General features: G+C 32.8%; 1 long non-coding RNA gene across 1 annotated transcript; it reads left to right on the forward strand.

The window, feature by feature from the left end:
* Positions 1 to 7,097: 7,097 nt before the first annotated feature.
* LOC128234506 (uncharacterized) lies at positions 7,098 to 16,702 on the forward strand. Its single transcript, XR_008260954.1, has 5 exons — positions 7,098 to 7,175; positions 10,170 to 10,246; positions 13,628 to 13,758; positions 14,516 to 14,559; positions 15,260 to 16,702. It is a non-coding gene; the product is annotated as an uncharacterized LOC128234506 (long non-coding RNA).
* Positions 16,703 to 16,804: the final 102 nt, after the last annotated feature.

A 16,804-nucleotide genomic window follows, 5' to 3' on the forward strand; every position in this document is an offset into this window, starting at 1 on the left:
GAATTTTATGTACTCCAAGTGAAAATTTCATTTTTTTTTTAAATGGAAAGGATATTTTGTAAACTGAAGAGGAAAGTACATGGACTAATAGTTGTGCAAAACTTCACTTTTGTCCGAAAAAAATACTGTATTTTGTGTACACGAGTGCATTTAATTTTCACGTGCTTGTTTTCAACGGGGCATATTGGCGACTAACGTTTCACAAGTAGATATTTCTCAGAAATATTACATGGGTGATTGGGAGTTTACGGCAAATAATACTAGTAAACTTAAGCGCCATACTACTAGTGTTAGTTCGGTTCCTACAGGCGATGACTTTAAAAATGCAAGTAATAATGCCAAACTGTCAATGAATTTTGAAAAAAATATTGTATTTGAAAGTTGATCAAGCCAGTACACGTGAACTTATATCAATATCGAATCAGTACATGAAAATTGCCTTTGATAACATAAAAGGTATTTCCTCGGTCATTAACCAGCAGTGTACCGCCTGCTGATGCCCCCGGAAATACACCCCAAATAACGCCTGATGTAACCCTGATATTTGTTGAATTCAGTGTACGATTGTATTTCATTTCACTCTTGGTCACAGAAAAAGTATTTTCACGATTGGCCTAGCCACAAGTGAAAATATTATTTTTCTGTGACCAAGAGTGAAATATAATACCGATTCAATACGATTAGGGCAATGTGTATATTATGTTGCCTGTATATCTGTCTTGCCGACTTAAAATAAACCTTATCTTATCTTATTACTGCACTACAGACGACAACAAACATGTGTCTGTGACATACATGTACTTTTTTCAAATTCAAGGGAAGCAAAGTCTGTACAGCGTGGAATTTTGAGGCGAGGGTGGAGTAAAAAATATCAGATTATCTGATAATTGTTGTGTGGATTTTCCAGGAAGCTTGTTTTACGTATTACCACAACAAACAGTTCTAAATACATTTGGACGATGCTATAAAATTATCTTAATGTTCGAACAGTTGTTTTCGTCTGTATTTTTTTGGTATGAAAGCAAATGTTCGAAAATTCGATTAGCTTCAAGACGAAGAAAACGTTTGAAAAACGGGATAACCGGTAATAAACGGTTAGTTGTTAATTTCCAAATATATATTCATTTAAATTTAAAACATTTTTTGCCAACATTTTCTGGTTCGAAGTAAAGTTTTCTGTTTCGATGAAAGGCAAGTAACGACAAAGGATTTTAAAAGTAGTTCTGAAATTTGAAATTTTTAATCCTTAATTTGCAGTGAAAATATCAAATTGATATTATCACTGTTGTTATTTCACTGATAAAAAATCGAAAAGCATGAAAGAAAAACCCCTTTTATGTATCAGTTTTTTGTTATAATATGTTTCGTTAGCCTTACAAATTATGTGTTGGTAAATTCATTCTTTAATTTGTATGCATTGAATGTTGATAGTTTTTGTTTTTGAAATGTGTTATCTATAATGTGCAAAAGGTTATACGTGAACACCTTCTCCGCCTATTATGTTGACTTGCACCTTTAAATATTACGCTGTCTCTATTCTTGTTCTTCGTTACCTGAATTTTATTTCGATAAATTTAAACAATCCTTATATGCTCCACTTGCTATGTCATTTGTAAATTTTGTAATTGTTTATTCGTGTATTTTTTTCACGGGCCATGTGGCTTATTAAACCTGTATTCAAAATAAACAATTGATATATCATTAAGTCACTATGCACATTAAACAATGACAGTGAATTCATGCATTCGTAACCTTGCTGATACAAAACAAGTTAACCGGGCCCTTCTTCGGATTATTAGGTAGCAGGGTCGAGCGTGTAAGGTGGTGATTTTGTTGAGATATTTGAAGGATATTTAGATGTTTTTGGTGTTTAAGTTAAGTTATACTCCCATTCGCGTACGGTCCATTTGGCGAGTGCTCCGATACGATTGTTAGTCATATTAAGATTTCGGAGCATAGTGCAAAGACATAATGTTATCTTGGTTAGATCAACCCTAATTCTATAACGTGCAATATTGTATGGCATGGCCACAATTGACAGTCAGATGTATGCCAAATTTGTGTTACATAATGAATGACAGAAACAACTTAATTAAAAATGTATCAGGAATGGTAACATACGTAGAAGCCAAGTATACATCGCCTAGAATTAAACTATCTATCGCTAAGATTCTTGCAATTTGGAACAGAATAAAAAGAGTTTGACCTGAACTAATTGATAACGAACAAACAGGCTTTACCAAAGGCAGATATATTGGTGAGAATGTTCGTCTCATAGTTGAGGTCATGCAATATCTTGAAGAGAATTATATGCCCGGACTCCTGTTTTTTGCCGATTTTCATAAAGCCTTTGACAGCGTTGACCACTCTTATATTTGACAGTCTGTAAAACTCTAAATTTTGGCTCGAATATAATCAATGCACGAAACTCTTCTACAACGATAAACAAAGCATAATAACGAACAATGGTCATTTGTCTGAAACATTCCAGATTGAAAAAGGGTAAGACATGGATGTCCACGCTCATCGATTTTATTTATTATCTGCCTACAAATACTGTCTAGCAATATAAAACAAAATACCAATATTAAGGGAGTTAAAATTGGTAATATGGAAATCAAACAATCGCTTTTTGCTGATGATGCAACTCACTTTATTGATGGTTCTGAGAAATCTTTCGAATCTTTGATCAAATCATTAGAGTCCTTTTCCCAATGCTCTGGCCTAAACCTCAACATTAATAAATGTATAATCCTAAGAGTTGAAACGTTAAAGAATACTACAATAAAATTCTATCAATCTAAATCCATTATATGGACTTCAGAATGTGCGACAGCGTTAGGCATCACATTCTACAATAACAAGCAAAAAACAATCGACACAAATATCAACAAAAAGCTAAACGAACTACATAGGACATCAAAACAATGGGGGCATAGAAAACTAATGTGATTTGTAAAGTAACTGTTGTAAAAACGTATGCGCTACCTAAGATCATATATACATTTACTGTGCAGGCGAATCCAAGCAAACCCGTTATTGGATATTGAAAATGTTAAAAGGGCTGTCTTCAAATTTATATGGGATGGAAAGCCAGACAAAATAAAAATACAAATACTGTATCAAAATAACAAATATGGAAGATTAAAACTAATAAATATTGAACATTTTCTTGACTCAATAAAAGCTTTATGGGTTAATCGATACTTGGATGATAATAATAAAAGCCAATGGAAAATCTTCTTTAAAAATAAATTGAAAGCACATGGCAATCAACTAATATTTGAATGTGAAATGGATAAATATTTCATTGATAAAGTGTCATGACAATGTGCATTTATGAATAATGTGCTTTAAGCATGGAGCAAAATAAAAAACTGTAAATGATCGAAATGGCATAAAAATAGCCTAAACAGTTATATGGAATAACAAAAACGTTCAAAATCTAGGAAACACAGTTTTCTACAAACATTGGTATGGAAAAGGTATACAACATTTTGAACACATTTTCGATTATAGCACTAATGCTTTTATGTTTTTAATCAAATTGAATATCTATACGGCATTGTAAACACTGACTTTATAAGATATCAGACCCTTATTAGATCTACTTCTGCAGAAACGAAACCACAGCCGATTAAAGACGGAATTAATCACATAAACGGCACGTCGCTTCGAGAAAAAAATGGTAGAATCTAGGCAAAGAAATGTGACAGGGTGATAAAATCAATAGTGTAGTGTAACCTTTATGTATATTTTCTTTGGGTTAAGTAAGTTTTCTCCACGAGAGGAATCTAGAGATACTGGCAGTTTTGTAGTAGATTGAATCGGGAGATATCGACACATATAATAGAATGGCATATTAATTTAGTGTCATAACAGCTTCATTAGATATCCATATTCTATTAGACAAGTGTAAGTAGAGCGTAGGCTTTGTCTATTTCTGTATTTTCGTCTTTGTTTGTGATGTCGGACCGGGTTTTGTCTTTGATATTTTTGCGGGCTGTTTGAACGTCATTTAACATTAATTTATAATAAACCTCACGATTTCATCTCTACAAGTCACTTTAACAACTGCATGGTTTGTTACAGCTCATATTTCACCAGGTCCTCCAGTCCCGGTTTGAGAGCGAAAGCCAGAGTTTGATTGGGGTAACGTGTCTAAAGTACCAGATACTTTGTAAGTATGAAAACAATGTTGTTTGATGTATAATATATGCTATTGTATAGAATATAGGCTATTGTAAAAAGAACAGTCACTCACCCTGAACTTATTGTTAAAATGTATATTTCATTCCATAACTATTTCAACCTTCATGTCATTCTTTATCATTCTTATAATGATAAGTTATTTAGTAATGTCTCCAGTATTGTAAGATAATGTTATTTATGTAATTGCAGAACGTTTCACTGTTACTGCCATTTCAGTGGTTACACGGGTTGGACATGTTTTGATGTGTAAATGACAAAATAAAATATCGAACGAAACTTTATCTACATTTGTCGTTATTCTAACGATGGTAGAGCCAAAAGTTACAGAAATAATATCCTGTACTTCATATTGAACAAAGCAACAATAAAATCGCCAGCTTCAGAATTAAAATGGACTGAAGCCCTGGAAGAAAATGTTGAGAGGAAAAAATATACTGTAATATATACACATCTACAATAGATACTACGTTACGTAGCTACAATAATGAGCGATCAGGGATACTTTTTTATTATTTTGACATTTCATGTGTATCCCTGTAACGCTACAACTCTGTACCATTTAACACTGGGCGAAATAATATATAGTAATATTATGCATCGATGTTGAATAACAATGATATAATTGTTCGAAATGTACCTGTATCATCATCATTATCATCATCATCATCACGAACATCATCATCATCATCGTCATCATCATCATCATCATCATCATCATCATCATCATCATCATCATCATCATCATCATCATCATCATCATCATCATCATCATCATCATCATCATCATCATCATCATTCTGCAGTAGCATCATCAATATAACCATGTACATGAAAATTTCTCATGCTACATGAACTCTTTCTTTTTAACGTGTCCTTATATATACTTCAACTATAACAATAACTTGAAAGATGTTTTAATAGTTATAAGATAACTCTCAAAGAAAAACGTACATACAAAAAATAATGGTTATCACATAAATGCATAGTTCAAATATACGCAAGACTTCATACAAACAAATACACTTAAAACAAACAATCAACCTGCGACAAACAAATAGTGCAAGGTGGCAATCAGCTAGTGTCACTGTTTAATTTTGATTACTGTTTAACAATAATAAAGCTTCGATAAAGGCTTGTTGAAACTGAACAAATTAAATGTTAAAGTTTTGAATATGGGATCAAATAGGCAATTATATTTAAAACAAAACATGAACATACAAATTTACGTCGACTAGAATTGATAAACTATTTGATTAACGTATAACCATAAGTTGAAGATAACTTTAATGTAGCTGCTCATGTTCATGCCGTTGCTTGCCGCATCCTAACGTCTCTTGATAGGTCTAGTCTTTTTGACCAAGATGCCATCTTCGGTTCAAATTTTACTTTTGAAATGGTTTTGGTGTCAAGCTTGGGAAAGGCCTTGTGGCATCTGATGTCTAATTGTCTGGTAAGTTGTTCTTTCCGAATGAGTTTAACCAATACACCCATGTCATCCTCTCGTTTTGTCTCTCGTCTAGTCTTTATATGTATCTTTGGGTCGTCCACAGACAGCGACGCGTACATTTTTTGCAGCTCCTTGGCAACACCCCCGGCAAGCTTGCCGTGGCGTGAAAGTGTGTCGCTGGTCGCCTTTGACCCTAGTCCACGAATGCTCTCTGAATATAGACAGTATGCATTTTAAGTATTTTCGGGTGGATTTTAGAGATTTATCATCGTTTTATTTTATAGAAGTGCGACTGATTCTCTTAATAAGCTCTTAAATATATTTTAATTTACAAACTTACCCTTGAATTCTCTGTTCAAGAATTCATTCACTAGGTCCGCCTCGTCATTGCAGGCACTCATGACATGCGACATGAAGAAGGGGGATATTCCACAAAGGATAAATTGCAAAGACAACAATTGCATCATTTGTGAATGCGACCTGTGTCGTTGCTGTTCTGTTTGTTTTAGCAGATGCTCTTGCTCGGGCAAACTTGACGTAATTGCCAAAATGTGTATCTAAAAGAGTTCGGTTTGACAATTATTTCTGGTGTCACACATGTTAAACCATGGCATTTCAATCATAATTCTGTAATCACAGTCTAAAAATTACATCATAAATGAATCCCGTGTATCATTAAATATATTAAAAGTATATCATTGATCATCATTTGGGATCTCTTTATTTGATATATATAACAATACAATGACGGAAATGCGCAAACCTCTCTTGTTGTCAAGTTATTATATCTGTATATGTTTTGTACTGTCTCTATGTAGCATTCAAGGAATGACTGTGTTGTTGTTGTTGTTGTTGTTTTATGTGCACAGTTTTACGTTTTATCTTTTACCTATATTACGCATACATAAATTTATAAACAATCCGTGTATGTGTCAATTACATTAGGAAATATATCACTACCTTGTAGTAGTAAACAAATAGACACACAAAATCACTGTCTAGACTCCCGGCAAAACACCGCCAGATTTATCCATATATCGTTACAAAAAATACCTTAAAACTAAAGAAAAGTTATTTTTAAATAATTTCTTAATATGTATTGACTTGATACGTAGTATGTAGCTACAATAATGAGCGATCGGCCATTTAGGTGGACTAACGTAGTATGTAGTTCTAAAGCAATGTTTGGGCTCTAAATGCGCGGTTTAAAGATGGAACGTGAACTGTGCTCACTCTCTGAAATGTGACTACTTCTCCCTTTATAAGCTTTATTGATACATTCAAATACATATTTCATCAAAAATGTAATGCATAGGCATATCAGCTATTTTCTCCCAACTTGACCCATCAAACACGTTAACGTTCAGCGCATTGAAATGGTTGCATTTTTAATAGTGTTATTTAACCGAGCCTATTAACGATCAAAATATTCGAAATCCTCTACCCCGTTTCATACATGTACACAACCTGTCAGATTTGTTCTAGATTTACAGATTAATGGATACAATCGATGCATGTAAGTGCATTATGGTATCTGAACATGTTTTTTCGGCATAATGACATAAATAAATGTGTGTTTGATAGTAGGCAATGATATTTTCGTAGAAATTTGAATTTATAACAAAGATAATTTAGAAATTGTGGCCGCGAGGATCCTCTGCGCAAGGCCCGTTTGCTACTTTTTGCTGGGATGGTGGACGTCACCAGTCTGCCATAGTTTAAAAATCGTCAAAAGACTGGTTGACGACCATTTAGGTGGACTACTACGTTACGTAGCTTTTACTACAAATTTATTTTAAGAACAATACCAACCAACAAACTGCTTTTTAAATTGAAACTTGTCGATTGTAGCTTATCTACATTCTGTAATTCAGGTATTGAATCAATTGGCCATTTATACTGGGATTGTTACGAGTGTTAACAATTAAGGAATAAATTAAACATTTTCATAGTTTCAACAACAGTTAGTATAAATATAGGTAAACGTGACGCTTTATTGGGAACAGTGACAAAAACAAATACAACAACATATGCAACTTCCTTATTATTCTAATGAAATTCTATATACATTCAACCAAGTATAATAATAGAACACTATCCTTTGATGCATACTTGACGTATTTGAAATTTTGGATTAAAAAAGAAGAACAAATTGCGTTGAACAACGAAAAATTTGAAACCCACATAAAAAAAAATGAGAAGTACTTAAACATACCATATATCTTAATAATAAAAGACACAATTAGCCATACAAAGAAATCTTAGACTTAAAAGATATAAAAACATTAATAGAATATTTAAGCTAATGCAGGGGACATTGATCGTATAAAAATCATACGATAGGGTGTGTATGCAATGTGTATGTGTGCGTGTGTGCGTGTGCATGTGTGTGTGCGTGTGTGCGTGCGTGTGTGCGTGCGTGTGTGTGTGTGGGTTTGCACACACCACCAACTGAGGACAATCCTTAGAAATAACAGCAACGATCGAGACCATTACCGCCAACTGAGGACAGTCTCATTTGGCATTTTTTTAAGGTAGTCTCAAAGTTCTTTTTATGACTTGAAACGAAAAATAAAATAAAAATGGAGGTCAGAAGGGTCAAGTGAATGGGAAGTGCGTGACCGTCCGTAAATTTCCATTTTTTGCCTCTTTTTTGGTCACACTCCAGTGGTCTCGATTGGCGGTGTAACGCGCATCATCAAGTGAGTGAAACATCTTTTTTCAATTGTTAATTTACTTTATAACAATATTTTATCGTAAAATATATGTTTAAAGGTGTTATCTTATCAGTATGATACGGTCATGACCAAACCTTGTTTACTTCGATTGATTTTTGAGAGTGTCATATGTTTTCGCGATGTCTGACCCGGAAACGGAAAATTTCATTAAAATGACGATACAGTGATGGTTTCAACATTTATGATGTGCCCATTAGCTGTTTATATAAGAAACTATATACTTTTCTTTAAATAGAAATTTATTTCATTTTTTTATGCTAATTTAAAGAATTATTATGTGTCAACACGACGAGTTGCTTTTTTTGTGCAAAATATATTTGCACTTACATGGTAAAATATGAATATAAACCTTTATTACCTATTTCAAACATAAAATTCTTCTCGAAATAAAATTTCAATACGTTTCAAAACCCCCCTGTTTTTGCACAAACCCGTTTAGACGTTAGGTATTGGAAGAATCCTGTATAACACGTCTGTTTTTTTAGACTAGCATACAATCATGCTTGTAGCTAATAACCATGCATGAACTTCATCAAACACGTGATTACAAGAGCCGTCGTACCAACACAAACTAGTACTACTATGAAGTCTCACCATATATATAGAGAAGTCGCCCCGCATATGGATTATATACGGTAGTACATATTATTTCTGTCAAATTTCACAATATTTATTGGATATCTTTTTTAAAGGTATTTTATTGATTAAGAATTTATGATGGTAAATTAATATAAAGTCAATATGACAAGCTACTTATATGAATCTTCCCATACCGCCTATATAATACATATGTGGGGCGACCTGTCCGTATATTGCACGACTCTGCACGACTCGTATTGGTGCGAGTTTGTGTTGGTACGACTTCTGTTAGCAAACTTGTAGCCCTCTGAAAAATAAACTACAATATGATTTGAATAGGTTTTCAAGAACACCAAACCCTACCGACAAAGAATCCTGACCCAATTATGTTTTTTTATGTTAAGGTGACTGTGAATGCATAATTATTCTGTTTAGGGTACAGTGACTAACCTTAACTTTCTAATGTTAATGTTTAAGTCAAGTGTGGTCATTAGGAATTAAACCAATCAAAATCAAAAATAATATAGATCTATATGTCCAAAATTTACTGTCGCTTATGCTCAGAAGTTGTATGTGAACTGATGTGATGTTAAACACTTATCTTTAAGATACATGGTTGTTTTGCAGTCAGATTTATTGTTAATGTAGCAGAAGTCCAAAACAATATCATATTTAACGGCGTACATTTTGTTATCCCCCGCCTATGTTTAGAAAAAACTTCAAATATTTCAATTGATATAAATGACCTCTTTCAAATAGATCAAGTGCCTTAGTTCAAAATGGAGATAAAACTTTCATAAGCATCATGCTGTTATCTTGGACTTTGATCTCAATTTCCATGGTAACATTGACAAAAGATGTCCACAGACATGGCTATTTCTTCAGCTTTTATGGAGATGGCATGTTGAGAATAACTGTTTTCTGATTGTTTTTTATGTTTTTATTGCTTATAATTAGCTGAGCTTAAGTGAACTTATATTTGGAAATATTATTTAAGCTTCACCTGTGGAACACAAGGTAATGCTCTTAATAATGAACATGATTTAAGCAATTAAAATAATTACATTTTTCATAATTTATGCTTGATCTTCAAATAAAAAGAAATTGATCTTACTTTTTAACAAGTATTGTATATAATATAATAAATTATATAATTTATTGCAAATATTACTAAAGATAGCTTATTTTTTCAGACCTACACTAGAAGGCACAATGAAGGAAGGGGAGCCAGGCCCTTTGCAAGCATTACATGGCCAGCATACAGTCCATGGTTAGTACACACATATATCAATATTAATAACCAAAAATAGACTCACAGACTATGCAAATGGATAAGTAACATAGATCTCAGGTTTCAAAAGACTAAGCATGAGTCTCACTGTGAGTGAGGGTCAAATATAGTTTATGTTTACTTTGGTTAATAAATTAATTATCTTTTGCAATAGTCTGTGAGAAGTTTCCTTTAAGGGTGTGCAGCGTTGCAAAAGTTGATTGAGGGACCAACATTATAAATGTTTAAAATAATCAAGTTCTATTTAGTTTTTAGGTTCAATATTTAAGTTTATTGGCGAATCGGCATGTTTGCCTTTGGCCATTTACAAACTATCTACTTATGGCCAAGACACAAAAGTATATTGATTTATAAAGCAATTATATGATAACATTACATATATATATATTTACAAAAGCAATATCCTAATAATATATAAGAAAATATAACCAATAGAAGCAGCTAAACTTCTAGCTTTTCTTGTCTTAATTTCATAGCACTATATATAAACTTAGCTATGTTTTGTAAAAATAAATCCCTCTTTACTGACATCAAATATTTAAATTTAGCCATATTTGGCCAATTATATTGAATATGATACTTTTTTCTAAGGTCTGAATAGGCTGTACAACAAAGTAGAAAATGGTATTCAGACTCAACAGTATCATGTGAACAGAGTTTACATTTTCTGTTTTCTCTGTTAATATTTGTATATCAACCAGTCTGAGTGAGTCTCTATTTCCAGTGAATGAGATGACAGTCTAAATCTTGATAATTATTTTCGGTGTTTATCATTTTTGACACACATTAAATAGTCTTCAAATAAAAAAAAATATTTTTTAAATCTACAATAGTATTCCATTTTTGGTAGGGATGTTAAGTTATTAAGTTATACCACGTTTGAACATATTGATCCCGTACTCTTTGGGTTAACAAAGGAAAATAATTGTAATCTGTATTAAAATCAACTAACAAGTTACCATAACCCATTCTGTTTAACAAATCAGACATAGCTGAGTGCCATATTTTTCTAGCAGGACTTATGCTATTATTATGATAAATATTAGATTGTTTTGTTAACACATGGTGCATTAATGAATTTGGATTCATATTAATTTTTATCCAATATTTTAATGCCCTTTTTTTACATATAACTGACAATAGAAACCGTCCTAGCTCGCTTAAAACTGCGACATTGGATGTCAGTTGTTTAACACCAAGAATATGTTTGCAGAACTTTAAATGGAGTATATCTAGCTCGCTATGATCATATGCTCCCCATATCTCCGATCCATATAAAATTATTGGTACAACTAGAGCATCAAAAAACTATAGTTTAGTTTTAATATCTAGTATTAATCTACTAAAAACAGATAGTAGATGGTTGTATGCTTTTAAAGCCTGTTCATTCAGCATTTTTACAGCATTATCCGTATTCCCAGTATAAGAAAAGTTAATACATAAGTAACAAAAGTTATCCACCACTTCAACAATTTCGTCCATCTAAAATTACACTGGCTTTTCCTACTTTCAAACACACATATTTTAGTGATTTTTTTAATGTTGATCTTTAAACCCCAGTTACATGAATACATATACAGAGAATTTAGCTGATGCTGTAAACTTACAGGATCAGTGGTAAATAATGTCAGTAAACAATTGCTCGTTAACACGATACAGCCTTTAGTTTTGATTGTATCTTGATGAAACTTGTACAGTATCTACATATCCATAAGAGCTCGGTTCCTTTCGAAAACCAGCCAGATCTGCCCATGTATGCCTTGATTATGGGCCTTGATAGTATAAAAAATCAGTGTGTCAGTAAACAATTGCTCGTTAACACGATACAGCCTTCAGTTTTGATTGTATCTCAATGAAACTTGTACAGTATATACATATCCATAAGAGCTTGGTTCCTTTCGAAAACTATTTAGTGTTTATTCACAAGGGAATTCTGAATATAAGGACATAACAGTGTAAGTTGTCAAGTATGGGTGGTATTTTGTTATGTTCAGAGGCAATTTAAAATAACTTGCCATATGTATTTGACACGTAAAGGCAAGATCAACTTTTCATGTACTGACCTTGTTCGTAGGTCAATGTCACATTCGGGGGCATTCGTCACATACTGTGACAGCTCTTGTTTAATTTACGTTAAAGTTTACGTACCACCTCAAATATTTTCAAAGTCCATTGATATCTGGCTTTGAAACTTTGCATGCTTGTTCACCATCATTCCCCCAACCTGTACACAGGAAGAGGTAACTTTATCAAGCACTTTGAGAAAATTATGCCCCTTTTTCATCTTAGAATTTACGTTAAAGTTTACGTACCACCTCAAATATTTTCAAAGTCCATTTACATCTGGCTTTGAAACGTTGCATGCTTGTTCACCATCATGCCCCAGCCTTGATTTTAAATAAAGAGTAATTATTTGGTATAACGTACATGTTTTGTTTACAATTAAAATTACTAGAAAGTTTTTATTTGCCGTCAGTGCAATTGGTAAACTCCAAGGTTGCTCTGTTTAATTGTATTGAATTATCCCCTGGTTTGAGAAAGCATAAGTGATTGAAGATTTTTGTTGTCTATGATACGCTTGAAATATGGTGTGTTTTTCTTAACTAGGAGTTGCAAAGTGTTATAATATTGGTTGTCAGTGGGTGTGCTATAAAGAACTTCCAGTAAACGTGCCTCAAGTTTTATGAGACAAAACTGGTTGAAGTGCCTAGCTTAAATGAAATTTTATACCAGAGATATTTAAGAAATAATTTTATATGTGTTGTTCAAGGGTAATAACTTGTCCTCAATTGGAGGTGTTTGTGCTAGAATTGTCCTCAGTTGGAGGTCATTCACACTGCACTGTATTCAGTAGTTTTTCATGCTGATGATGTGGATGATGATAATGTGGATGCCTCCGGACTGAAATAGGTACTTTAATCTTTCTTATAATATAAGATAAATGGGTGCCTGTTATTGGAGTAAAATTGCAATTATTTTTTGTTCTAGTATAAGCCTAGAGGAATATAGTTTTTTTCTTAACTAGAAGTTGCAGTGTTTTGATATTGGACTTCAGTGGGGTTTCTATCAAATACTTTCAGTAGAGGTCCCTCCTATCTTATGAGACAGAACTGTTTGAAGTGCCTAGAGTTAAAGGAATTAGATACTAGAGACTTATACGAAATAGTTTTATGTGTTGTCCAAAGGTATTAACTTGTCCTCAATTGGAGGTGTTTGTGCTAGAATTGTCCTCAGTTGGAGGTCATTTACACTGCACTGTATTCAGTAGTTTTTCTTCTATGGTAAATACCATAATGTATAATCTTGCTCTGTTTTTGATGCTTCTGTCACTTTTCAGTGATGTGATTTTTTGTATTGCAGCTGGACAGTGCCATGATGTGGATACTGTTGATACTGATGATGTGGATACTGTTCATACTGATGATATAATGCTGATAATGTGGATATTGATGATGTAGATGCCCCGGATGATCAACCAGGGACTAATAGAGGTACGCTTTTTCACTTACCTTTCTACTTATATGAGATGGTTGCCTGATATTTAAGTAAAATTGCAATTTAATTTTGTTCCATTATAACCCTTGAAATTTAGTTTTTTTCTTAAAGGTCTAATAGTTGCAAAGTGTTAAATATTGGTCATCAGTGGGTTTGCTATAAAACACTTTAAGTAGAGGTGACTCCAGTCTTATGAAACGGAACTTACTTTGAAGTTCCTAGCATAAAAGGAATTAAATGCTAGAGATATTTATGAAATAGCTTTATGTGTTGTCCAAAAGTATTAACTTGTCCTCAATTGGAGGTGTTTGTGCTAGAATTGTCCTCAGTTGGAGGTGTTTGTGCTAGAATTGTCCTCAATTGGAGGTGTTTGTGCTAGAATTGTTCTCAGTTGGAGGTCATTCACACTGCACTGTATTCAGTAGTTTTTCTTCCATGGTAAATACTTAATTAAAAACACTACACCTTCAATATTTCATAACCAGTACTGCATTTTAAATAATAGGCATCAAGGAAATTTTAAATACCTGAGATCTCAATACAGGCATGGTGTCTAATAAAAGTAACTGGCCTCCATTGGAGGTGATATTTTTAGAAAAGTCCTCAAAAAGAGGTTTTGTTAATGAACATCAATTTCATTCAAATAATACTTGTCGAGAGACACCTGTTTCATTATTATAAATAGCATTAATTGTTAGCGTTAAGAAACATAGCAGACATATTTGCGTATATAATATGTTTTTGTCTCCATAGGTCAACTCGAAGCAGTCGTAAATGCTGGGATTGGCACAAACCATGTAAGAATCATATTGAAATTTATAACAATTAGAAATTTCTATTCTTAAAGCAAATTTGATTTAAAAAGTGTTGTTTCTGTAAATGAGTAAGTGCACTTTTGTGATCAGGCTTTTTTATTGTCTATCTTAGTGTACAATTAATTTTGTGTAACAACCATACTTGTAATCTTAAAAAAAAAAAACTATTCAGTGTTTAAATTAGCCAGAATGTGTGTCATGTTACTGATCAGTGAAAAAGTTACAGTGAAAATATCTAATTGTATTTAACAGAAAGGCCTTGAATTGAATTTCTTCATATCAAATAAAATCCTGAAGTCAAACATGTTTAACATGGACAACAATGTATATTATATAGCACTGTAAGACATGTTGCTCAGGTCAGTGCTACAGAAAAATGAGTTTGCTTACCGTGCCCATTTTATTGTACAAATACAGAAATCAAATAATATGAAGGTTATCAGTGAAAACACATCACCTTGAATACAGGCCATATTTAAATATTGACTTTGCAGAGGCATTGTTGCTAATTCCTAGACAACTTCAATTGATAAAACATGGTTTAATATAGGAGTATATGTGTTATGGTTATTTGTCCTATAGAGGACTATCAAGAACACACTTTCATATTTTAGTGCTCAAAATAGATGAAAATATAGTGATATTTTTTGTCTATAAAATAGCCTGTATTTCTGTGTTTTAGGAAAAACGAACAGCCACAGTCAGAACACCTTGGAGCTAGGCTGAAGAAGACGTGGTAGAAAATGGCCTTAAAAAGTGTTTTAAGCTTAATACTCCACCAAAAATAAGTTAGAATGTCTTGAACTTATAAAGAAGTATCCAATTCTTGCCAGGCGATCAAGGACAATGGTGAAAGGGTACATTAGAACAAGGCAACTGGCCATGCAATAGGCTCATCAAAAAGCAAACAATTAAACAAATAGATACTTTAAATTATAGAATAGACTAGATTGCATTTTGATTTAAGCTTTATATCTGAATACCATCAGTGATTGACATTTTCTTTGGATAGTGTTCTATTTTTATTTATTTTTTAACAATTAAAAATTTGAAATTGAATATGGTAATAACTTGTCCTCAATTGGAGGTGATTTTGCTAGAATTGTCCATGATGTTTGTGGTCATTTACACTGCAGTGTATTCAATTGTTTTTATGTTCCATGGTAAATAATGGTGTGTGGTATTGTTTTGTATTGAATGCTTCTGTCACTTCTCAGTGATGTGATGTTTTTCGTGTTGTTGGATAAATTGATGAAATGCAAATGAAATATTATCATGTATGAACTTGTCAAACAAAAATGTATTAACTTTCTTCTGTTTGCTATCAAAACGTTAAGTATTTGTTTGGTTGAATTGTATCTAGAGCTAATGAATGAAGATTTGTTTATTACTGAAATTTGATATGCATTAATTTTTGTAAAAGAAAATTTTTCAGAAAAAAGTATCTTGGTATTGTGATATGCCTTGGCACCTGTCAGGGCTGTGGGCATCATGCAGTCTTTTACCTAGGACAGTAACTAAATCACTTCATATTTAAATAAAACTTGGTTAAGATGCAATATGCATGTGTACATCAAGGGGCATAACTCTGGTTTTAGTTTGTATTGAGTTATGCCTCATTTTCGAAGGAGAAAAAAACAGACGAGCGCTGGTGTTCTCTTCATGGCGCTCTTGTTGACCTTGGCAAGATCAAGGTTCAATGTTGAAATAAGATATGCCTTGTAAGTTATTTTAACTAACAGGGGAAAGTCTGACAATCAAGTTTAGACTTTAATAGCTTTAATAGTGATTGTTGTGTAAAGTGGACTTTCAACATATTTTATCATATAAATAGAAGTATGAATTCTGCTCTTTGGAGCTAAAAATTATCTACTTTCCGGCTATTGATAATTATGTACTTATTTCACATATCCGAGCATGTTATGTATCCGAGGTTCTTTTGACATGTATTTGTATCCATTTGTCTACATTATACTGATTACTTAGTATTGATATATTCGTATTTAATACCTGTCTTGTAATGATCAGCTATATAAATATATCCATCCATCTGAAGTTTCTGTTAATTGACACTTAACTATTACAGTATTACAATCGGACCAATAAAATACTTCTGAAAACTTTACTGACTTGCTGACATTATCCTTGATGTATATGCAAACAGATATCTGTGTCACATCCTGAAAGTGCAAAGGAGTCATTTTAGTTCCACAAGATGATGCGTTGT

The sequence above is a fragment of the Mya arenaria genome, chromosome 5 (genome assembly GCF_026914265.1).
Source record: "Mya arenaria isolate MELC-2E11 chromosome 5, ASM2691426v1".
Taxonomy (NCBI): Eukaryota; Metazoa; Mollusca; class Bivalvia; order Myida; family Myidae; genus Mya; species Mya arenaria.